Here is a 16,375-nt window from a genome sequence, read left to right as displayed (position 1 = left end):
TCTGCTTCTAAGAATTTTGTTGATATTCCAAATTCCAGAAGGACAGAGTTCAGACTCCAGATGGTTTAGAAATAGATATGTTTAGTTGTATTTGTTAGAGTAGGCTCATCTGTGTTAACAAATAGAAGCAAAAAAATGTAATGGCTTATACCCAGTTTCTTTCCAAGTCTTTCATGAATCCCAGGCAGATGTTTCTGGTCAGCTGGTGGCTTTCCTCCATGTGGCAATTCAGGGACTCATGCTCTTTTCATCTGGCAGCTCTAGCATCCTACCACCAGTCTAGACCAGTGCTTCTCAAATTTCAATGCATATATGAAATTGCCTGGGGGAGCTTGTTAAAAGGCAGATTCTGTTTCAGGAGGTCTGGAATGGGACCCAAGATTTTGCGTCTTTAATAAGCACTGAGTGATGCCAATGGGGCTGGTTCATAGACTAGACTTTGAGAAGCAAGAATCCACAGGACCTCATCATCAACTGCCTCTAGCTGGTGGAAGAGAGAAGAGCATGAAGCACCTGGGGGCTTTCTGTTGGGCTGGCTTGGAAGTGGCAATTTGCTATCCTTCTCTGTGAATGATGATGCCTGGCATCTATAAATAATTCTTCTTTTGAGAAGTCTGAAACTGATTTTGAGCACAGTCTCATTAATCTTGTGAGTTAGAAACGAGTTTGGGTCACCATTTCCACCCCTAAAACACTTAGGTATTCAGAACAGATGTGGTCTCTGAGTGGCAGATAGAGTACCTGCAATGCAGCATTGTGTTGCCAACACCAGCGTTTTCCTGGAGCCCTCTGTGGTTTCATCTCACTGCAGCTCTCACAACTCGTCTCCCGGCTCCTCTGTTCTTATTGTGGGATTCGCCTTATCCCTTAGTGGAATAGAGTTTTCTTACAGCCCTATGCTGTGTTTGTATTCATATGGTGCATTTGTCCTCAGAGGATTCAAGATCCATTTAGTCCATGTAATTCATTTTAAATAGCTTAGTAAAAATTTAGTTGAACTCAAGCTCCAAGCGCAATTTCAAGCAAATGCCTATGTTATTGGAGGGGATCTTTAAACAAGTACTGAGGGGCATATCTGGGGTCAGTGGGTGAGAGACACTTGTTCGAGTGCAGCTTGTGGTCATCACAATGTAATTTATAATTATCTTATGATATCTAAGCTGTGGTGGGGAAAATGGAGAGTTATCTTATTCCTACTATTTTATGCCAGACTGGGGGTGGGGGAGAAACCTCAAAGCTTTCATTAGGTTTTTATAGGTTTTGCAATCATATTTTCCCAACTTAGAAGTGGTCAGCAAGCTAAATGAAATTACAGCAATTGGCAGCTTTTCAAGCCTAATGTATGTGTTTGGCTTTTAAAGCCTGCCCTGGTAAAATATTGTTGTTGTTGTTATGACTGTTTTTTTCACTTATACACCTGGATGAAATCATTTAGTCAGCCCCCAAGACATTGAAAAAACAAAGAAAGTTAGTGTCCCATTAATAAACTGGTCATTCCTTCTCTCTGCTCCCGAGGGTCTTGTCCTGTTTTGTGGTGCTTTCGTACAAATTCGATCTTAGGATGTATGTTATAAAGTTGGGGCAAAATTTTCATTGAGAGCTTATGGGAAGTACAAAGGCTTTTACCTCAAGGTACCCAATCTAAATTTGCCCAATGTTTAAAGCTCCTACAACCCCATATGTCAGTTTCTGTCTTTAGTTGTGGCTTTCCTGGCATGTAAATGTGTGTAAATGTGAACAAATGAGAGTTAGTCTCATCTTAGCTCTTGAATCATCTGCTGTACTTGCTTCTTCTAGGCTAGTTCTACTTTGTTGGTCTCAGTTCCACAGCTGTCCACCATTTACTTTGCTTCTGGTCATTGCCTTGGATTCTTGGACCAGAGGCCTCTCAAAAGGGAAGTTGATCATAATTCCCAAAGATACAATCCTGGATGCATAATCCCAAAAGATCAAAATTCCTAAAATCTAAAATCCTGAAGATCACAATCCTGAAATATCAAACCCCCAGAAATACAATTCTAGAAAAAATAAGTTTAAATTTCTTTAAAATATACTAATTTACATTTTTAGAAGATTTATTTCTTCTGCCATTTCCCCAAAACAGCGCCCCCTGTCAGCAGGAAGCAGTTAAGATTGGTCTTCCTTCTTAGTTTTATTCTAACGGCAGTTAGATGGACTTCTTTAGAGTGGTGAATGAGACAGCCAGGTGGGAAGGGGTCCCTGGAACAACTCCAACCTTCCTGCTCACTGGAAGGAATGTGCACTGGGGTGGTGGCGCCTTGGGAAGTTCGTGCTGTTTCCAGCAGGGAGGAGCCTGACCCCTCCTCTTCCTGAGTGGAACCTGGGATTCAAGCTGCAAGTGGGAAGCACTCTAGCAAGGGACTCTGGCCTTGCAGAGGATCCCTGTTTCCCCCCTTTTCCCCGTTTCACCCAATGAAACCCTGCTTTACTCATGCTTCAAACCATCTGTGAGCCTAAATTTTCATGGCCATGGGATGGACAAGGACCCCATCTTTAGCCGAACTAAGGAAACGTCCTGCAAGAATAGCATACATATTTTTGCAAGCATAAGCACTCAGATAAGGACATGGTTATAACAGTTATGAGCAGACAAACTGGATTTATAAAGAAATAGGTCAAAAAGTGAAATGTATGAATGCCTATCACTATGGTTGGTTATTGTGTGCATCCATCTTTATAACTCGGTCATCTGAAATAACGTGACTGACAACCTATCTTTTGATGAGATTGAGGAAAAATCTTGATGGGTTACCACTGCAAATGCAGGTACCTAAGAACCGAGATCTTACAAAATGTTATCTTTCTTAAATGTAGATGTACAAAGAAGACACCTCTTTATTTATTGAGAAAGTTCCAATGTTTTTATGTGCACTCACAATGTTTACACCCAGTCAACACTGTGATAATGCACTTTTGTAGAATCAAACCTGCACAAAGTGCATGAGACAAATTAGACCTCTCTAAAAGTGTACACAGTTTTTATGTACAGTATTTGGAATGATGCAAAGATGAAATATATAGCATACAAAATTAAGAGTGGAGGTAGTTCATAAGAGCTGGCTGAATTTCATAATCATTAACTAGTTTTTGAAGTCTTGCATTGAGATGAATTGAGATGAATAGCTGTTTTTTTTTTCTTTTAGGGCATGGCTCTCATTGAAAAATACATTCACATTCATTTTCTATGTGTCACTGCTCTTTTTGAAACTCTTCTATGATTCTATATACACGAAAATGAGCATTCCTTATTAAATTTTCTCATCCTTTGTGCCTGCTTCTATGATGTTTTGAGTACTCGGAAATCCATTCCGCATGTGCTCATACATAGACTACAAATTTGGTGGAAACAATACTGGTGACTGAACCGCAATGCCGTTGCATAAGTGTCTTCTGTGCACATCATTATTCTTGAACTAGTCAGTAACTTCTTTGCTTGCTTCTTCAGGCAAATGTCCCTTTAATTCATTAAAAGCTCCTGGAATTTCATCAACTGGAAGGAATGCCAATGTAGACAAATGACGCATTTTTAAAATGGAAGTTTTCATCTTGTCTGTGTCACGTGGCCAATCCACTCATCTGGATTTTCTGCCAAATGCATATAAAGTCAACCACAAGATAACAGTTCCACATAATGTGATGCAACTGTCATGCATACAACCAAAAGTGCACTAATGCCTTCCCTTGAATTTGGATTTCAGCGTTCAGGATTTTAATCTTTCAGGATTGTGATTTTCAGAATCTTAGATTTTAGGGATTTAGGATTTAGGGATTTTGAACTTTGAGGATTTTGTCTTTTGGGATTGTGATCCAAATTTCTCAGAAGGTCTTTTTTTCCTGTGTAAGCACCAACAGAAAGATGATTGGTCCAGACCACACTTCCTTGTCCTGTCCTGCTCCTTGGTTTTTCATCCTACCAAATACACACTGTGTAGGCATTTGCTACTTTACTAAAATGTTGGGAGAACAGAAGGTAACTATGTTCCAGGAAGAAAAAAATATTTAATTTCTGTCTCATGTGGCAGTTTTTATCATTCAATGAAACACGTGCAGGCATATAAGTGCTTTCTAGCTGTTATCTCAAGAAAATGCCCCAGTTCCTTCCTATTTTGCTCCCTGACCTTGTGTCCACCCTCTTATAGGAAAGAACACTTCTTTCTTGAGAACTCTATGTACTGTTTCTTCACTTCCTGTGAGGCTCAATATTGCTCTAGGAGATCTTTTTCTCCTTACTGGTAGCAGGACCCAAGCAATCCACTTTCCTACCTTTGAGACTTCCAGTCTTCTGTAACATGCAGTGGCAGGGATTGGAGTGGGCTTGGCAGGAGAGTCTAGGATGAACCTTGGCAATCTTAGTACAGTAGAAACATCCAGAGTGGATTTAGAAACTTCCAATCTGATTCTCTTCATTTCTCCAAGAGAAATGGAGATTAAGAATTTTTCTTCATCATCCAATTTGTAACTATTTAATAGAATACACATGTGTACCCATAAAGCTCACTCGTTCCCCAAATATTAATTTTCAAAAACAGTAGTGTCTAGATCCATATTAAGCAGTAACATGTTTTATGGAACACAATTCAATCTGCACAGACTCCCAAATGATGCATGGTTGTAGATTCGGGCGTGATTTCTCCCTGACCTTAGCTTTTTCCATCCTCCAGGTCCAGGGTAAGCCCTTGAATCTCCTGCTTACAAAATACATGAGAAACTGAGTCTATTACCCTGAAAACTATGCAAATACTCAGAAGATTGGAAATGAGCATTATTTTGAATTTTAGGACAGATCATATTCTTAGGACATCCCCATTCTCTTTAAGTTTAAGGGAAGCTGTATTCAGGTTGTGGTGAGGAGGTTGAAGGCAGTGTCACCTCTTTCTCTCTCTCTCTTTTTTTTTTGAGACAGGGTTTCACTCTGTTGCCTAGGCTGAAGTACAGTGGCATGGTCATGGCTCACTGCAGCTTTGACCTCCTGGGCTCGAGCAATCCTCCCACTTCAGCCTCCGGAGTAGCTAGGACCACAGGTATGTGCCACCACACCTGGCTAATTAATTTTTTTTTTTTTTCTGTAGAAATGGAATCTTGCTTTGTTACCAAGGCTGGTGTCAAACTACTGGGCTTAAGTGATCCTCCCGCCTCAGCCTCCCAAAGTGCTGGGATTATAGGCATGAGCCACTGTGCCCAGCCAGTGTCACCTCTTTCAATGGCTTTCTTTTGTGCTAACCTGTGTAGGGAATCTTAGCCATTGTTTCCTTGTGGAGTTATTAGGGTTTTTTAATTTTGTTTTTGGTTTTGCAATGTGAGATGTTACTTAAAATCAATATAGTTAGAGATTCTTTGATCCCACCCTTATATATGGATTTCTCAATCAAGGTTAGAGAATATTAGCACCATGCATTTTCCTAACCACATGAATTACATATGTATTTAATAGACTGGAGTGGGTTATTCTCTGGTCTAATAACAACTTAGTTATAGGGTCTTCAGTTTTGTGGGCCCAACACTAATTATATTAGTGTTGAGTTTCTTAAACCTTGTATTTTTCTTTGAAGTAAGAGACAGGAAGTAAAACTCGAACTTTGAGAATGTCAAATAAATCATAGAATCTGAGTTTTAGAAGAACACTTTGTAATTGTCTAGAAACCACAAATAGAAACCAGGGGTCAGAAAGATTAGATTAAGTGACTCCACTACACATCATTTGAAAATAGTTACGATGTGAAAAGAACAGCAGTGTGGCAACCACCTCTGTGCACTGCCAAGTCCTGAGTCTGTCAGTTCAGGAGGGACAAAGCGGGGGAAACCTGAAACAGTGTTAGCAAAAATGCGCTGGCTAACATCACGTACAGATTTGAATCCTGCTAAGCAATGGGAACACAAGTGAATCCTGCTCCAACTCTCAGAATTACAGACTACTGGACTTGGAAGGTTGTCATTGGCTACCCAGCTCCTTTATTGTACAGAGTAGGCCACAGCCGTTGAGTGGTCTGTCCAATGTCATTCAGGTTCTTGGTGGCAGATGCAGTGTTAGAACTCAGGCCTTCAGGATCTTTACACAGTGGTCTTCTAATTGATGATTTCTAGGCTTTTATGGAGGTGCTTTAGAAGAAATCTTTGTTTTTTGAGACGGAGTCTTGCTCTGTCGCCCAGGCTGGAGTGCAATGGCGCCATCTTGGCTCATTGCAACCTCTGCCTTCCGGGTTCAAGCCATTCTCCTGCCTTAGCCTCCCTAGTAGCTGGGATTACAGGCATCTGCCACCACACCTGGCTAATTTTTGTATTTTTGTAGGGTTGGGGTTTAGCCATGTTGGCCAGGCTGGTCTTGGACTCCTGACCTCAGGTGATCTGCCCACCTAGGCCTCCCAAAATGTTGGGATTACAGGCGTGAGCCACCGTGTCCAGCCTAGAAGCAATCTTACAGGGTGAGGGAGAGGTTGAGCCTTTAGCACTGGTACCTACTTTAATTAATGCATCTGCCCTTTTAGTTGTTTTAATTATTGAGGTTCTAAGATTTCACTTAAACTGGCTTTTACTATTTCAAAAAGCGCTTGAAAATGTCCGTACTTATAATATGTTCACATTTATAGACTGCAAACTATTTGGCTTGAAAAATATAATTTTTTTTATGCTCAATTATATGGCTCTTCTCCTTGTAGTTATTCTTTTGTTTTGTTCCATGATACTCTAAGTAAGTAGGCTTATAAACTTCAGTCTATGATACAATGTATTTCTCTATAAATACAGGTTATGTCACCATGAATTTGGTGAAAATCAAAACTTTTGCTCAATTACTTCTTGATTCTAACAAGAATCTGTTACAATGTTTAAGACTGAATAGCTTAACATATCATTAAATCCATGGACAATTTTCATTTAGTGTTTTCTGATTTCCTTTAGGTTCTGGACACCAGGGTTTTATCTTTTTAAATGAACTCTTACTAATAAAGTAAATGAGACAAAATTCAGACATTGTGAATTGAGCATGAATGCAAAATCTACAAAATTTGAAAAATTGTCATTGAACACAATACTCTTGGGATTCCCCTATAGGTGACAAAGATTCTATTTGGATCCTTCAAGGCAGTATTAATTTTATACCCCATTTCCTGTGGCTCAGCAATTATGAGTGATTTTTCTGTCATCATCCATAGAAGATAGAGCCCTTTAAGAGAATGAGAAACCAGAGGCAGAAGAATATAGCACAGAGAGAGTTTGTGGGAATTCATGTTCAGCAAAGTCATTTATCTTAATATTTAAGTCTCAGATTCTCGTAAGGATGCTCCTAGAAGACAGCAAAAAAAGAGGGAAGGATGAAAAGGAGAAAAGAAGGTATTACTCCGTTGTTGTTTTCATTGTATCTGTGAAGACAAAACATTTGCTTTTTATCAGTAAACTTTTATTAATAAAGAGTCTCTAGATTTTAAAATGCCATCAGATATCAAATTAGATCCCCCTAAACAGTGGTTATCAGTGCATTTTCCACTTCAAAGTGGAAAATAAAACATACTTATCAAATTTCAGAATATATATGGAAACATATCCATTCCTAAGGATATTTGCATAGCCTACTTAAACAATAAGTTTTATGCAGTAACCAGCACTGGGACTGAAATAGGAAAATCCTAACAATTGATTATCAACAACTTGTCAATAGATTTTGATTTTTTTGTCTTATTAAGCAAAATAATAGTTGATCAACACTACTTATGGAATTACTTATGGAATACTCATTGAATTTGGGTTTAAATCTATGTAACTTTAAAAAAGGGTTTGCAGTTTTACCTGATATATGTTAATGCACCACACATTCTATTAAAATATTTCAACTTGTTCCCCTTTCTAAGGCAACTTTTCTGTTTTGGGTTGGAGGAGAGGGTCAGGAGATCTCTTAATGCAAAATTGAACATTGAAATCTTGAGGGACTTTACATGATTGAAGACAGGATCTTCACTCTGACAGTTTAATGCATTTTACCTTATGATGGCATTGCATGCTTCACAGTTCCTGAAAAAGAGCTTACATTAGGTCTCAAAGTAGCCTCTTTTTCTCCCTGTAGTTCCTGATTATTTCCTTTGCTCACATCAGATCCCAGAGGGGACCTATTTGTGAAGTGGAGATAATATTGCCACTTGGGAAGGATGCATGTGGTTCTCTGCCTCGGGTAAAATTGGTTACAGAAAGTGTCCTGTACTGACAGTGTTTTGTGCAGGCATGGAACAGCCTAGAAGATTAGCCCCTTGACTACATCCTGGTTCATGGCTCCCTGTAGAAATTCCATGTGCAAGAGATTCTGCCATTTTCTTAATGCTGGAAGCATGGAAATGGATAGTGACATCAGATTTCAGTCTGCCTGTCTTTCCCATTTCTTCTCCTGTGTGTGAAAGACCACAAAGACATATATGTATTATTTACAACTCATTTTACTAAAGTCTAGAAAAACAATCTAATTTTTAGCCTGGACACTTTAATTAATTTGTAGTAAAATTTTTGAGAAATATTCTAACATCTGAGTTTCAATGTCCTTATCTTAGAGAAATTGCAGTATTTTATTTAGTTTTTGTTATATGTCTTAATTGATTTCAGTTCTTCCATTTGGTACATTTATTTACCTGAGAAATAAATGTTACTAGTTCCATATTACTGATGAGAAACTAAGACCCAGAGAAGTTACTAGAATTGCCCATTGTCTTATAGTTGGTGAAGGACTTAGGTTACTTAAAAAAAGTTATCTTAACCTTTTTTCTTTTATTATTTTTAATTGACATATAACAATTGTACATATTTATGGGGTACAGTGTGACATTTTGATACATGTATACCATGTGTAATTATATCAGGCTAATTATCCTATCCATCATCTCAAACATTTACCATTTCTTTGTGTTGGAAACATTCAACATCTCCCTTCTAGCTATTTGAAAATGTACGATAAATTCTTGTTAATTGTGGTCACTGTATAGTGCTATGCAACACTAGAACCTATTTCTCCTTTCTAGCTATTAATTTGAAACTATTAACCAACGAACCTGTCACTATCCCCATTCCCTTCTACCCTTTCCAGGCTCTAGTAACCACTATTCTATTCTCTACGTGTATAAAATCACTTTTCAAGCTTTCACACACGAGTGAGAACATGTGATATTTAACTTTCTATGCCTTATTTAACTGAACATATTGTTCTTCAAGATCATGTATTGTTGCCACGAATGACAGGATTTCATTTTTTATACTATTCCATTGTGTATATACACTACATTTTGTTTATGTGTTCAGCTGTTGATGGGCAAATCAACCTGTTTATGTTGATTTTATATCTTTGCTATCATGAATAGTACCGCAATAAACACAGGAGTACAGATACTTCTTCAACATACCAATTTTCTTTCCTTTGGATATGTACTCATTAGTGGGATTGCTGAATTATATGGTAGTTCTAGTTTTAGTTTTTTGTGACTGTCCATATTGTTTTTTATAATGACTATACTAATGTACATTCCCACCAACAGTGTATAAGAGTTCCCCTTTCTCTGCATCCTCATAGCATTTACTATTTTTTGTCTTTTTGGTAATGATAATAGTCATTTCAAATGGGGTAAAATGATATCTCCTCATGGTTTTAGTTTGTATTTCCCTGATGGTTGGTGATGTTGAGCATTTTTTCATATATCTGTCGGCCATTTGTATGTTTTCTTTTGAGAGATGTTCATTCAGCTCATTTGCACATTCTTAAATTGGATTTTTTTTTTTTTTTTTGCTGTTGAGTTGTTTGAGTTCGTTGTATATTCTGGATATTAATTCCTCATCAGATGAATAGTTTGCAAATATTTTTCTCATTCTGCAGGTTGTCTCTTCATTCTGTTGATTGTTTCCTTTGCTGTGCAGAAGCTTTTTAGTTTAACACAATCCCATTTGTCTATTTTTGCTTTTGTTACCTGTGCTTTTGAGGTCTGCTCCACATAATCGTTGCCCAGACCAATGTCCTGAAGCATTTTCCCTATGTTTTTGTATAGTTGTTTTACAGTTTCTAGTCTTACATATTGAGTTGATTTTTTTTTGTATATGGTAAGAGATAGGGGTCTAGTTTCATTCTTCTGCGTATGGATATCTAGTATTCCCAGCAACATTTATTGAAGAGACTGTCCTTTCTCCTATGAGGGTTCTTAGTGCCTTTGTAAAAAATAAGTTGGCTGTAAATATGTGGATTTAAACCTGGGCTGTCTATTCTGTTCCATGGCTATATGTATCTGTTTTTATGCAAGAACGATGTTATCTTGGTTACCATAGCTTTGTAATATATTTTAAAGTCAGGTAGTGTGATGCCTCTGGCTTTTTCTTTTTTGCTTAGGATTGTGTTGGCTATTGGGGGTCTTTTGTGATTCCATGAATTTTAGGAGTTTTTAAAAATTTCTATGAAGATGATCATTGTTATTTTGATAGGGATTGCTTAGGCTTCTTTTGAGCCTAGTTAATGTCTGACTTCAAAACCAATGTTCTTTTTACTATTCCTTGCAGCAGCTAGAAAATGCAACTGCTGTGCTGCATATTATTCTGTAAAAGTGCACTTAGGTATTCTAGACTGCAGAATGCTATAAAAAGACAAAACATTTTATTATTTACTAACTTAACAGTGTCGTTTAAATTAATGATACTCTGATAGGACTAAAAAATTCAATATGTCTTGGTCCCAGCTTCCAGCCTACTTGAGTGGCACAGAGAGCCTGTCTTAGAAGTGCTCTGTGTAATGTTACTAAAATTATGCAGAATTTTGGCAAATGTAACTGGATTTAGAATACCAGACATTCATGTCTTTGACTTTGGCTGCTAACCTCTTCTGGGATGGTTTATGATAAGTGATGTTTTTAGTCCAAGTTAAATTATCTATTTTATAACTGGTGAAAAGAAATGGACATTGTCCGAGCGAAACTTTTAACATTCTAGGGAAATTATTTTAAACTCTGGATATTTCCAGGAAGTTGGGGAATCCTAGTTATAAACATGAAAAGAAAAGCAGTATGGTAACAACCTTTATGCACTGCCAAAATCCTAAGTCGGCCAGTTTAGGAGAGCCAAAGGTGAAACTGATGATATTTTAAAGGTTATAATGAGTATGACAGAATTAGAATATTGGGTTGTTGACAATTTTAACTGCTGTTCCAAATGCTACATATTTCACATTTTATCTCTGAGTACTAAATAACATGTAGGGGAGGCATTAAGTTTATTGTGATAACTTCTGACTTTTGTGATCTGAGACTGCGAAGTCCATCATAATTTGCATGAATTGCCTCTGCATCTGTCCGTTTCAGGGCCCTGAAGAATTTGTACTAGTGTGATAAGAGGAGATTGAAATATAGTGACACAACAGCTACTCCCTCCCTCAGGATTTCGAATGCTAGGCTCAACCAGACTTCCTCCTTGGGAAGGAGGAGTTGAGGGACATAGGTTCAAAAAGGCAGAGCATTATTGACAAATTCAAATTCCGCTTTTTATGGGAAATATCCCCACCAAGGCAGTGACAGTACCTTCTTCTGAATTCCAAAGGTACAAATTATACATAACACAGGAGAGTAAATTATTATTTTGTGTTTTTATCTTTGCCTTCTCAGTGAGATTATAAGTAACATGGGTGCCATTTCCCTCTTCTGTGTATCTCTGTGTATCTTCTGTATATGACACTTAGTGCTGAGAGTACAAAATGCACATTTATTTTAAAATCTAGATTGCTTAATTAATTATTTAACAATTTTTTTCTTTAAAAAAGGTATAGTTTCAATTCTGCATGTGATGCCAGTAATACCTTTGGAAAAATATTTTTTTTAAACCTTCACAGATATAAATTTAAAGTGTTGCTCTTAAATCACATTAAGCCAAACAATGATAGCTAGTAGATTTCCCTATTTAAATTAACAGATAAGAATGCAATTTATATTATTTGTGAAAGAAGGATTCTGAAGGAATTTAGTATACTTGAAAATAGATGACTTTGAATATTTTTAATCTTTAAAATAAAAAAGCTTTACAAATCACAAAACTAGTATTTGCTTGTATTAATAAAAAAGTCCAAGTAATAGAGAAATATTTATTATAAGGGGTAAATCCTTTTTTACACTCATCCCCCATGTGACAGACAGAACTTTGGCCCCATGACCTTCCTTCTCTGGTGTTACACCAGTGAATATGTTACCTGACATGGCAAATTCTTAATTATATCTGCAAATATATACTCTACTTTGCAGATACAATTAAGGTTACTAGTCAGCTGACTTTAAAACAGGGAGATTATCCTGGATTGTCCAGGTGTGCCCAAAGTAATCATGTGGACCCTTAAGACCAAACTTCCTTGGTTGGTTGACAGAAGAAGAGAAAGCCAGAGATATTTGAAGAGTCACTAGGACTCAATATGCTATTGCTGGCTTGAAGATGGAGAAGGTCATGTACAAAGAGGAACAGAGAGAGATCTCTCTGGGTAAGAACAGCCCTGGCTATCAGCCAGGAAAGAAACAGGAGCCTCAGTCCTACAACTGCAAGTGACTGAGTCCAGCCACCATCTTGAATAAGCGTGGAAGTGGATTCATTGCCAGAGTTTCCAGAAAAGAACACACCGCTGCCAATACCTTGTTTTTAGCCTTGTGATATCCTAAGCAGGGGGATCAGTTGAGCTATGCTGTGACAGAGCTTCTGATCTCTAGATAACAAGTGGGTGTTTTTTTAAGCTGCTAAATTTGTAATAATTTTTTACAGCAGCAAACTAATAAAAACTAATACATCTCACATCAATTCCCAAGGAGTTAATGGTTTGAGGTGATCCTTCATATTGTTCAATGTATTGAGACATTCCCGACTAAAAGTCGTAGTACCATGATTAACATAACAGACGTAAAAACCAATGAGATCACGTCATTTGCAGGGACATGGTTGGAGTTGGAAGCCATTATCCTCAGCAAACTCACTCAGGAACAGAAAACCAAACACTGCATGTTCCCACTTACCAGCGGGAACTGAATGATGAGAACACAGGGACACATGGGAGGGAACAACACATACTGGGGCCTGTTGGGGCAGGGGCGAAGAGAGGGAGAGCATGAGGAAGAGCTAATGGATGCTGGGCTTAATACCTGGATGATGAGATGATCTGTGCAGCAAACCACCATGCACATGTTTTCATGTGTAAGAAACCTGCACATCCTGCACATGTACCCCTGAACTTAAAATAAAAAGTTGAAGAAAAAAAAGAGAGAGAAGTGGTGATGATCACCAAAGAGGGGAAAATAATTTAAAAAATTTTTTTTTATTTTTTTAAATGGACAAAAATTGTATATATTTATCATGTATAACTTTTTTTTTTGAAACATGTATACATTACGGAATGTCTAAACCAAGCTAATTAGCATATGTCTTACATACACACGACATTTTTTTTGTGGTGAGACACGATTAACCTTTATTATCATTATGAAGAAAGACTTGCAGAACAAAGCTAGACTTCTGCCATGATAATGCTGAATCTTCACGTTCCAATTCTGAATGCATAAATTCACATCCTAAACTAATTCCATAAATGAGAATTTCAACTGTGTACAACTTTAAAAATTAGATGGGAACTTGCCTCATTTATTGTTGTCTGCCTTGGATCTCTGCTACACAATTCACAACTCCTTTTATAAATGAGCATCTTGAGCCATTTTACTTCTATTCTGTTTTCTGGCTTCCATGGTGACAGAAACTTTGACTTAAGGCAAGGAGCTTTCAATCAGGGATGGAAGGATGAACTTCTGTTAATGGCTCCAGTGACAATGTAACCTTTCATACAGTTCATTCCAGCTTTCTACAAAAATTCAGATTTTATTGAGGAATATCTAAGTAGAATGACTAAAAATATAGTTTTTTTCCATAATGGAGACAAGAAGTAAGTTTATTATAGTATCTTAAAATTTGCTTTCTTCCCTTTCATTCAAAAATGCAGAGCAAGCTTCTGTGTTAAATGTAGGCAGCATTTCCACAGTCATTAAGCTAAAGTGGCTGTTGACCTGTCTGTTCATCCACCCATGTGTGGCTACAGGGTTTATCACTACAGGTTAGCACCACAGTGACTGATGGGCTGGACTCTGAACTCCAGACTCCATTTGACCTAACTGCAAGAGTAGCAGTAATGGAAATTTAATTAGTAGAAAGATACCATTGAGGGCTGAGACTCAGCAAATGTATAAAAATGTTTTCCAATCTCAAGGCATTTTTAAATTTTGACTTTATTTTTGTAAATATAACAGGACATAAGCAGGAAGGAGAGGGTAGAAATGCCTATTTTAAGGGTAATAAAGACTTATCTAGGTCAGTCTGGTGAACTGAGTAACAAACGAGGGTTGAGGAGCCTTCTGGAAGAGAACGTAAGCCGAGGGAGGAAGGACTCAAGGTGATGACTTTGACCTAATTAAGAAAAACCTAGCTACCAGAGGGGAATGGAGATTCTGAGTGAAGAAGAGATCCCTTGGCTCTGAAGCAAATGCTGCCTGGTTTGGCACCAAGTGCTCCATTTCTTCAGTGGCAATTCCTCATGCAGCAGCACCCTTGGGTAGGAGAATGGTTCTGTGCAGCAATGGGGCAGGCTCTCTAGGAAGCTGCAGAAATGCTGGGGAAGAAAAGAGACTTTTTGGAGCTTGGAATGTTGAGTCAGTGATTGGGGCATGAGCTGGTGAAGTTTGAAATATTGATGCAGCTTTGACCTGCAAGTGAGACCTGGGGAGAGTCCATTACACATTGTAATGGTTCCAAGATGACCCCACAATGGTCTCTGCCTTCCTGGCATTTATGGTCTTATGTAGTTTCTTCCCACATTAAAAAGGGCTGACCTATGAAACCAACAAGATATTTTGGAAATAATGATGTGTGTCTTTGAGGGTAAGCCATAAAGGACACGGTTGCTTTTACATTTCTGTTTTCTCAGATGACTTGCTGTGGGGAGAGCAGCTGCCATGTTGTGAGGATGCTCAATAGCTGTGTGCAGAGGACAATGTGGCAAGCAGTTGAGGCCTCCTGCCATCTGCCATGTGTGTGAGGCATCATGAAAGCAGATCTTGCTGCCCTAGTCAAGCCTTTAGATGACTGCAGCCTTCACTCAAATCCCAACATCAACTTTATGAAAGATCTGGCTCAGAACAGCTAAGTTACTCCCAAATTCTTGACCCACAGAAACTGTGAAATAATAAATGTGTGCTGTTTTGGCTACTAAGCTTTAGGGTAACTTGTTATGCAGCAACACAGCAACACAGCACATTAGAAGTGCAGAAAATCCCATTCTCCAGTACATTCTCAAATGCTAGTTATTTGAGGGAAGCATCCATATCTGATTCATCTTTTTGTTCTTTGCCGGTCCAAACACTGTTCCTAACATATTCTTAATGTCTAAATTTTTCAAATAAAAAGAATAAGTTGCAGGCGGGCATAGTGGCCCACCTGTAATCCTAGCACTTTGGGAGGCTGAGATGAGGTGGGAGGATTGCTTGAGCCCAGGAGTTTGAGACGAGCCTGGGCAACATAGTGAGACCCTGCCTCTACAAAAAAAAAAAAAAAAAAAAATTAGCCAGGTGTGGTGGTGTGCACATGTAGTCCTAGCTACTTGGGAGGCTGAGGCAGGAGGATCACTTGAACACAGGAGGTCAAGGCTGAAGTGAGCTATGATTGTGCCACTTTACTTCAGCTTGGGCCACAAAGCAAGATCCTGTCTCAAAAAGAAAGAAGAAGTTGGCTTGTACAAATCTAAAATTTCTGAATCCCTGTTAAATCATATAAAAAATGTTTCATAATGGTAATTGTTGCTATAAGAAGAATCTTCAGTGATATATGGACATCCGTAAGAATGGAGTGAAGCTGAGGCAGAGAGGCATAGGAATGAAGAAGGAAAATCAGGGTAGTGATTGTCTTTTATTCACATCTCTCCCTTGTTTCTGCTGCTCTTGTAGGTGTAGTTAAGGCTGCTAGCCATGGAACCAAGATAATTGTGGTTGTGGTGAAAACAAAAGAAAGATAGATATATACATACATCGATACATGGATATTCAGATATTGAAGATCAGATCATTGTACTCACTGCCATAACTCATAGGTTTCTTCATCAGTAACACACTGGTGACAAGATGTTTTGAACTTTCCCTTTAACCACCTTATTAATGTCTGTTTGTCTCTTGGTTTATGTGTTCATCTACCAGTCACAGAGTTATAACTGATAGCAGCTTTCCAAAACTGATACTTAACATGGGTTTTTTTAGGGTATAATTCTTGTTGAAAAATGAGAGATCAGAAGTGAAAATAATTATTATTTGTTAAACACTCTGTTCTTGAAATTGAATATCCAAAAAATGTT

This window comes from Pongo abelii, chromosome 11 (genome assembly GCF_028885655.2).
Source record: "Pongo abelii isolate AG06213 chromosome 11, NHGRI_mPonAbe1-v2.0_pri, whole genome shotgun sequence".
Taxonomy (NCBI): Eukaryota; Metazoa; Chordata; class Mammalia; order Primates; family Hominidae; genus Pongo; species Pongo abelii.
The sequence above is the reverse complement of the archived record's forward strand: the minus strand, read 5'-3'. Positions refer to the sequence as shown.